Here is a 7,259-nt window from a genome sequence, read left to right as displayed (position 1 = left end):
GATATGGATGAAGCAAAACCATGCTTGGCTTGCTCACTCTAAACCTGGGGAAGATGAAATTTTGGGGCAAAAGGATGAGTATTTTTGATATCCACTTCTGGGAATTTTCTTTAAAATTCCTCCCATTTTTTGTGTCCTGGTCTGGGCCAAGAATAAGAAAGAAAGAAATGTGCTCCTTGGGAGCATTTCAGTAATACCTAGTGATAAGTTGTCTCTGGCAGAGATTATTTCAGCAGGATCCAGAGAGGTTTAAAATCCAAACAGAGACAGGAAAGCAGCCCAGCACTCCATTTGAACTGGGGGTAGAATTAAATCAAGTGGCACAGCAGCACATGAGAACTCCCACCAAATATCTCTAAGATGGCATTTTAATATGAAATTACATTGTGGCTGCTCCTTTTGAGAGTCTGCAGGGACATAAAGAGGCGTAAGTTACACAGACACTTGCCTGTACTACGTCTCCAAATCTCAGTAGTACACAGCGAATGAGGAGAGAGCAGGGGAGGCACAACCAGTCCTGGTTTGCTGATTAAACTTCTGTGGCAGCAGATGCAGTCTCAAGCCTGCTTCCAGGGCTTTGGCCATGAAGGAAGGTCAGTAGGACAGCAGAATAAGCTTGCTGTGTACCCATAAGAGCTTGAGGAAAACAGCTCCTGTTATGGGATGGTCAGGGAAAGTGAAGTTACAGGCTATCTCATAGCCTGCCTAAAGACAGAACCTGGCTTTACAGAGGTTTCTGTCTTCATCTTTTCAGAATTTTCGTGTCAGGTCTGAGAACACACCAGGTAATGTATTTTGCAATTCCATCTCGTACACAGTGAAAGGCAGACATAGGTGTGGTTGGGGGAGGAGCATTTCTGCACAGCTGAGGTCGTGCTGTCACCTCTGACGTTTTGTCCCCAGCACTGGCAGAACTCATCCCAGCTACACCTTGTCTAATTGGAATAAGGAAAAACTGAGTCTGTAATTAAGAAAGCACTGAAAGCACAGGTCTCTAAATTGGGATGCTTATCAGGTATACGTCAGACTCCCTCTACCAGCAGAATCATGTTGTGAATCTATTTGTAGAACTTGATTTATCAAGATTAATAAAACAGCCAAATTATGTCAACTTATGGCAAAACCCATGTATTTGTCTTTCAGTTCAGATTCCAAAAGGTTATTTTCTTTCTCATAAGGCTATTTTTAATGGCAGAACCTATGTATGCCCTACCCAGTCCTGCAAGGAATGCCAGGACAGCCGAAAGCACTGTGATTATGTGACCCACCAAAAGGTCAAACAAAAAGATATATGGTACTCACCGATACTTATTAGCCATTTCTAAACCTGGACAGAGACATGGTATTACAGTGATTCCTATTCTCTCCTAGCACTTTGGGCAGAAATCCTTGTTTCTTATTCCATCTGTGTCTTCATATCTAGCTCAGTGTTAGCTGGAACATCCTGGTGTCATCTTCTAGTAAAAAAAATTCTGTTAAATCTCTACAAATATTAAACACCATGTGTCTTGACAGACTACATTCTCACTGTTTCTTCTACCATTTCCTTAAACATGAAGCACTTAAGTTTCTGACCTATTAACAGACTTATTGATTACATCTGTTCTGTTGTACAAGAGAAGTCTTAAGGCCAAGCTTTAGGCCAAACTCAACAGCCCTCCACATTAATTGCACTCAGGAGTATTTCAGAGTTCTTTCTGAGGTAATTAATTGGATTTTTTTCAAATAGGACAGGCCCTGGCCATTTGCTCTGCTTTCAGATATATTCAAGGTAGTGGGCATCAGCCCATCCAGAGTAAATTAAAAGCAGTGTATATAGATATAAATATAAATATGGGTATCTCTACATATACATAAATATGTAAGAATTAGTAGCTTTGGAAGCACAGACTTGTTTCAAGACTCGATAGCTAAGGTATAATATTGATGTAGACATGAGAGGAACTTTCTAAAATAACCTTCATGTGCCCTTTTAAAGCAAGGTTCAAGGTTGTTACCAGAAAATCCATTTATAGCAGACATTGTGAAGGGGAGGGACTCTGAGCCCTATAGTGTCTCTTCATTCAAAATCCCAGAACGCTCTCCAAATGTAAAGAAACAAGACCGGTAAAGGCATCTGTGCATTTATTATTTTATCAGTATATGTACATTTCTTTTGCTAGTCAAAGCAGTAATTTTGCTAAATTCATTTGTTTCTGTTATCACATTCCTCTACACAATAGACATTGTTCATGCAAATGGATCACTCTTGGGCTTTCCATCCTCAGAAGGAAGAAAAAGAGGTTCTACATTGCACCAGCAACCACAAACTAAAGCCAGTGCTTGGTTGTGATACTTGGAGAAGTTTAAAACATAAGGAATGTAACTGTGTGCCCAAAACAGATTAATAAATGCCCAGGGCAAAGACAGGGGCTCAGCCAGGGCTGTGGCTAACTACAAGAACCTGGGGCCTGGCTACGCATCCGCAGAATAACGACTCAGTGATTGCAAAACTACTGGCTTGGAAAGCTTATTTTAGTTACAGTTTTCATGTGGCTTTGTCACTGACAGGGCTTGAAACCAAGAACAGTTATAGAGAAAACAACAAGATGCATTTAGTTTATGGTCAAGTGTTTTTCTATTTTAGTGAGTAACATTTTCTTCCTAAATCTGGGAATTAATTATTAATTAAATATACATTCTTAATTTCAGAGTCTTAGAACTACAAATTCCTCCAAACCAGTGAAATCTACTTGCCTGGAGACTTAAAGCTCTCTATTTGAAAAGCTGGAGTTTACAAACCAGAATTTAAAAATTTTGTGTCCTCATATTAAACTATCACATGTATCGCACTGCATTTTTGAGCATGAACGTGTCTCTGAAAGATTAAGTAAATTATTATAATATTTCCCCATAATATAATAGTTTTTTCCATTTTCCTACTTCCCATTCTGCCAGAAGTATTGGCTAACAAACTGTGTATACAGAAAAATATAGTAGCTAACTATAACCCCCCAGGTGTTTAAGAGTTTTAACATTTAAACTTCTCTGTATTATTCAAATGTCAATGTGAGTTTTATTCCAATTTCTTTCTCACTTTGATCTTCAATATCTGATCTTACTGAAGTGACTTTGAAAGATACCACATTGCCATTTTTGACACATTGGCGTAATAGAAGAAAGAGGAATGAAAGCTTATCATCTTGTGTAGGAAGAAGCTAAAGTACTGATTTTTTAATTTTTTTTTTTATTGAAGCAAATAGCTAGAGGGGGATAGACACAATTCATCAGCGGTTAGTTTAAATTGCTGTATTTTCATTTTCTATGTGAATCAGTACATGCTTATTCCTGTAGTATGCAGCCTGCGTGCTTATCACCAAAAGCTTCAGAAATATGTGGGTGTAGTCAACATCTGCGATTGCTTTTGCTGAATGTTCTGGGCTGTTGCAATCTTCTGATAATTGAGGCAAAGGGAAACACCTTTCACTGTATATGTAAGGCAAGAAATGCATAGTTATAATAAATTCAATTTGTGCTTGTCTGACCTTTTCCATTTTTAAAATCCTAAATAAATACGTTAATCCCACCAGTGCTTCCTTGAAGAAAGAAAGTAGATAGCTTTACCTCCACTGCACAAATGGGAAGACTGAGGGAGAAATATAATATAATATATCAGAAAACATACCTCTAATTCAGAAGTCAGAAATCTGTATCCCTTAATCCTAAATACTCAGCAGAGTGGTCAAAACAGACCAGTATACTTCAAGCATGCCAAAATGACTCTTCATAGAGATATACCCGCATTTTTGATGCACAGAAAATAGAATGGAATAAAAGTACATCGGGGTCATTACCTTATATATTCATATTTCTGAATATTTCTGAAATCTGTATCAACTCTGGTTTCTGCAGTCAGTAAGCAGTTGTGATTAAATCATCCTGTAGTCCATTTTTATTTATGACTTGACATAGAAATATTCTTTGTTCCATTTGTGAGCTCCATTTGAGTGCTATTTCAACTATTTTTGCCTATATGATAATTTTTCCATCAAAGAATAAAACCTTAGAACAAGGTTACGCCCAGCTTTAGGCTTCTCCTTACATCTCACTTTTTAGAAAAGTATTGACATTGATGCAGAAGCAAGGGATGGATTATTTTGCCCTCTATACCCCTGTGCATTATCGCTCAATATTCTTTGAAATGTGGACTTGCAAGAGACAAGGAGCTGGCTGCGTAAGACAGCTGAGTCCCTTCAGTCCTTCCACTGCATATCCAAGCTCTTCTGTGGTTTGTGCATCTCAGCTGGTGCCTCTGACCAGGGCACCACTCTGAACTGGGTATGCTGAATAATTTATGGGTCAGGAGAGTGCTGCCTGTTCCAATTGCTGTACAGCTAATTACAAACAGATGACACGCACAGATGCTCAGCTACCAGCAGTAGAGGTCTTTTAATACAGGGAAGGATCTGTGAACTCATAAATTCATAAAGGCGAGAAGGGAGGGTTACAACCTCTGTCTAACCCAGTCTCCTGTATGGTGCAAGCACAGAGTTTCTCCAAACACTATTTACATCCAGCTGTAAGTGCTGGTAGAGCAAGTGATGGTGAAATTAATCCTTTTGCTCTCTATCCTCATTTGACCAAGATCCACCATCCCCCAGAGGACTCAAGAGGTGTCCCTGGGTCTCCATGAATCCTTCTGCTCTGCTCAGGAATGGGCTAGAGCTGGGACTTTGCTTGGATCTTAGGGCAGACTGGAGATACTGTCACCACGGCCTGAGTCTGTCCACAGCCAAATTCAAGCCACCACACTGGCTATACACTCATGAACTACACGTGGCTAAAATGGCACTGGCTGGCAACCCTTGTTTAACACTGTGGCTTTGAGAGAGGTGGTGCAGGACTGGTCTCGAATTCTGGTCACCTCTCTTTGGTGTCTTCTGGCCTCCTGCACCTTCCTCTAACACTCCCTTTCTCTACTGGCTTCACTGCAAAGGCAGAAACTGAACTGTGACAAATGATTAATTGATCATTTACTTCTTGTCACACACATGTTTTTCCTTAGAAATTGAACTAATATACAGTGTGGGAAGAGAGGTTTATCTCCTACTAAAATTCCTGGATGAAGTTTGATAACTTTCAATCAAATATGCTGAGACACATCACATTAAGCCCTGGAAAGAGACAACCCCCCCCAAAGACTCTGAAGTCTAGTGCTACAAATATGGACAGTGTGGGATTTTGAAATTCTGTCACCTTTATTTCAAGCAGTTAAGATCTACTGTTATTGTGATTTGAAGGTAAACTTCATGGTGAACATCCTTTAATTAATTTGGATATTAATTTAGACATACACACAGATATTTTTAAAGACAAGGATATTGATCTTGGCAAGTCAATAAATTCCAATAATATCTCTCTGCAGAATAAGGCCAAGACAATTCAAACCTGATTATTTTTTGTCTTCACAACATTTTGCCAAAACCATCATACTGTTGGCCACATAATTCTGATTTATATTCAACAAGAGTAGTAAAAAGATTTTATAAAGGAGACAGCCAGAGTGACACTTTCCTATAAATCACAATGTTTTTTATTGCCACAAGATCCTGTGGCTCAACTTCAAATACAACTGTGCTGTAAACTGTGTGGATGAAGCTGCATTCCTTCTGAATGAGAACCATGTTTCCCTTTCTCACTGAGCGACTCCACATTCCTATCAGTGTCTAGCAGATAATAACAACATCCAAACAAAAGACACTTTTAGAGCTGGTAGAGCAGTGATGGGAAAATATTTTCAAAGTGGATGTCACTCTATACCATACTACTCCTTTAAAATAAAAATAAAAGGAGATAGGCAAGGTATATACTGGGCAATAAGTAAGTTCCTTCTCTCCTGTTTTGTTCATTCTCTTCTGGAGTAAATTTTCCTGCTGGTAGGATATGGAAGAATATAACTAGAACCAGAGCAATATTTAACCAACCTGGAACACAGTACTCCTGATATTTTACGTAATCCTCAAGGCACTTGAATCAGGTAAAGGGAATTGGGAAATACCTATATTCACTTCTTAACCTAACCAAGGAAAATCCATCTAGGATTGTTGAAATTAAAATAATACTAACCTCTTACATACTGTTAGACATGTATTTCCCAAGAAAGTCTGACATTTCTGTTCCACATTCTTTCATTTTCTCATTTGAGAACTGTACCCACTAAAGCCAGGTGTATGGAGCAGGGTCAAGGATGCAGTGTTCTGATTTAACTCTAGATTAGATCCAGGCAAAGGTCCATCCCCTAGGCTCAAGATGTGCTCGTACTGCTCCAATACCTCATCTCAGGTGAGATGAGCCTGCAGACAAAACAGAACCTGAAAAATACTTTATTGCAGGCCATCACATACCCTTTAATTCCTAACTCTAGGCGTCATCTGAACCCAGGTGGCAAGGGTTCCTGATCCTGGATTATATCTTTCTCAGGACTCCAACTCACTTCTGAGGCCATATGTTCAACCTGGCCATGACTCCATTCTGTGCTAGAATGAGACATGAGTGTGCTTGTCCTTACCTCTACCTCACTCCCAGGATGTGGCAACCAAACACCCACACTTTCCTTCCACACCAGGAATCCAGGACTGCACAATCAGCAGCCTCACTCCAGAGCTGTAGGTAAACAGAGTTTTGTCACTCATCTCCCCCTCTTGTTTTTTTCCTCAAAGTCACATCTTCAGGGACATCTGGGTTCATGTGTTTTTTGCTAACTGGTATGGTGAAATGAAAATGTGACTCTGAAAGACACAAATATAAGGAGGCATATTTTCTAGTGAGAATTCAAAAGCCACTTCTATGATTGATGGTGCATGGATTGTGATTATTCATAATTTAAATCCAGTCCTGAATCTCCTCTTCACAACACACTTTTCATCCCTGCCTTTCTTCAGTGCAGTGTCAGATAGAAATGGCAATTGTGTAGAAGTCCAAGTTTAGAGTCCTCCGAAAACCTCTGTGTGAATGGAAGAAGGTTCAGATTTAAATCTTTAGTCATAGACAATTTTGGAGTGGGGAGGAAATGCACTTATACCAGTATGCTAATAAAAATAAATCAGCTGTAAACTGCTGGCATATGCAGAAGGTTGTTCTTCCAGAGTTCTTTAAAGGTAAGAGCCACTTTCCTTGCTCATGCAATGATTACTATCACTAAATACAAGCAGAGATAGAAGGCTTTTTATGATTTGAACCTCAGCATGGAATATTCCCTTTCCTTTTAAAAAGGATTTCTT

At 39.3% G+C, this 7,259-nt stretch overlaps 1 long non-coding RNA gene across 1 annotated transcript; it reads right to left on the bottom strand.

Annotated features, from left to right (window-relative positions):
- Positions 1-447: 447 nt before the first annotated feature.
- Positions 448-6,789, bottom strand: LOC135409888 (uncharacterized). The gene is made up of 2 exons (XR_010428410.1): positions 1,303-6,789; positions 448-653 (listed from the first exon to the last, which is right to left on the bottom strand). It is a non-coding gene; the product is annotated as an uncharacterized LOC135409888 (long non-coding RNA).
- Between the last annotated feature and the right edge of the window lie 470 nt (positions 6,790-7,259).

This window comes from Pseudopipra pipra, chromosome 1, assembly GCF_036250125.1.
Source record: "Pseudopipra pipra isolate bDixPip1 chromosome 1, bDixPip1.hap1, whole genome shotgun sequence".
Lineage (NCBI taxonomy): Eukaryota > Metazoa > Chordata > Aves > Passeriformes > Pipridae > Pseudopipra > Pseudopipra pipra.
The sequence above is the reverse complement of the archived record's forward strand: the minus strand, read 5'-3'. Positions and strand labels throughout refer to the sequence as shown.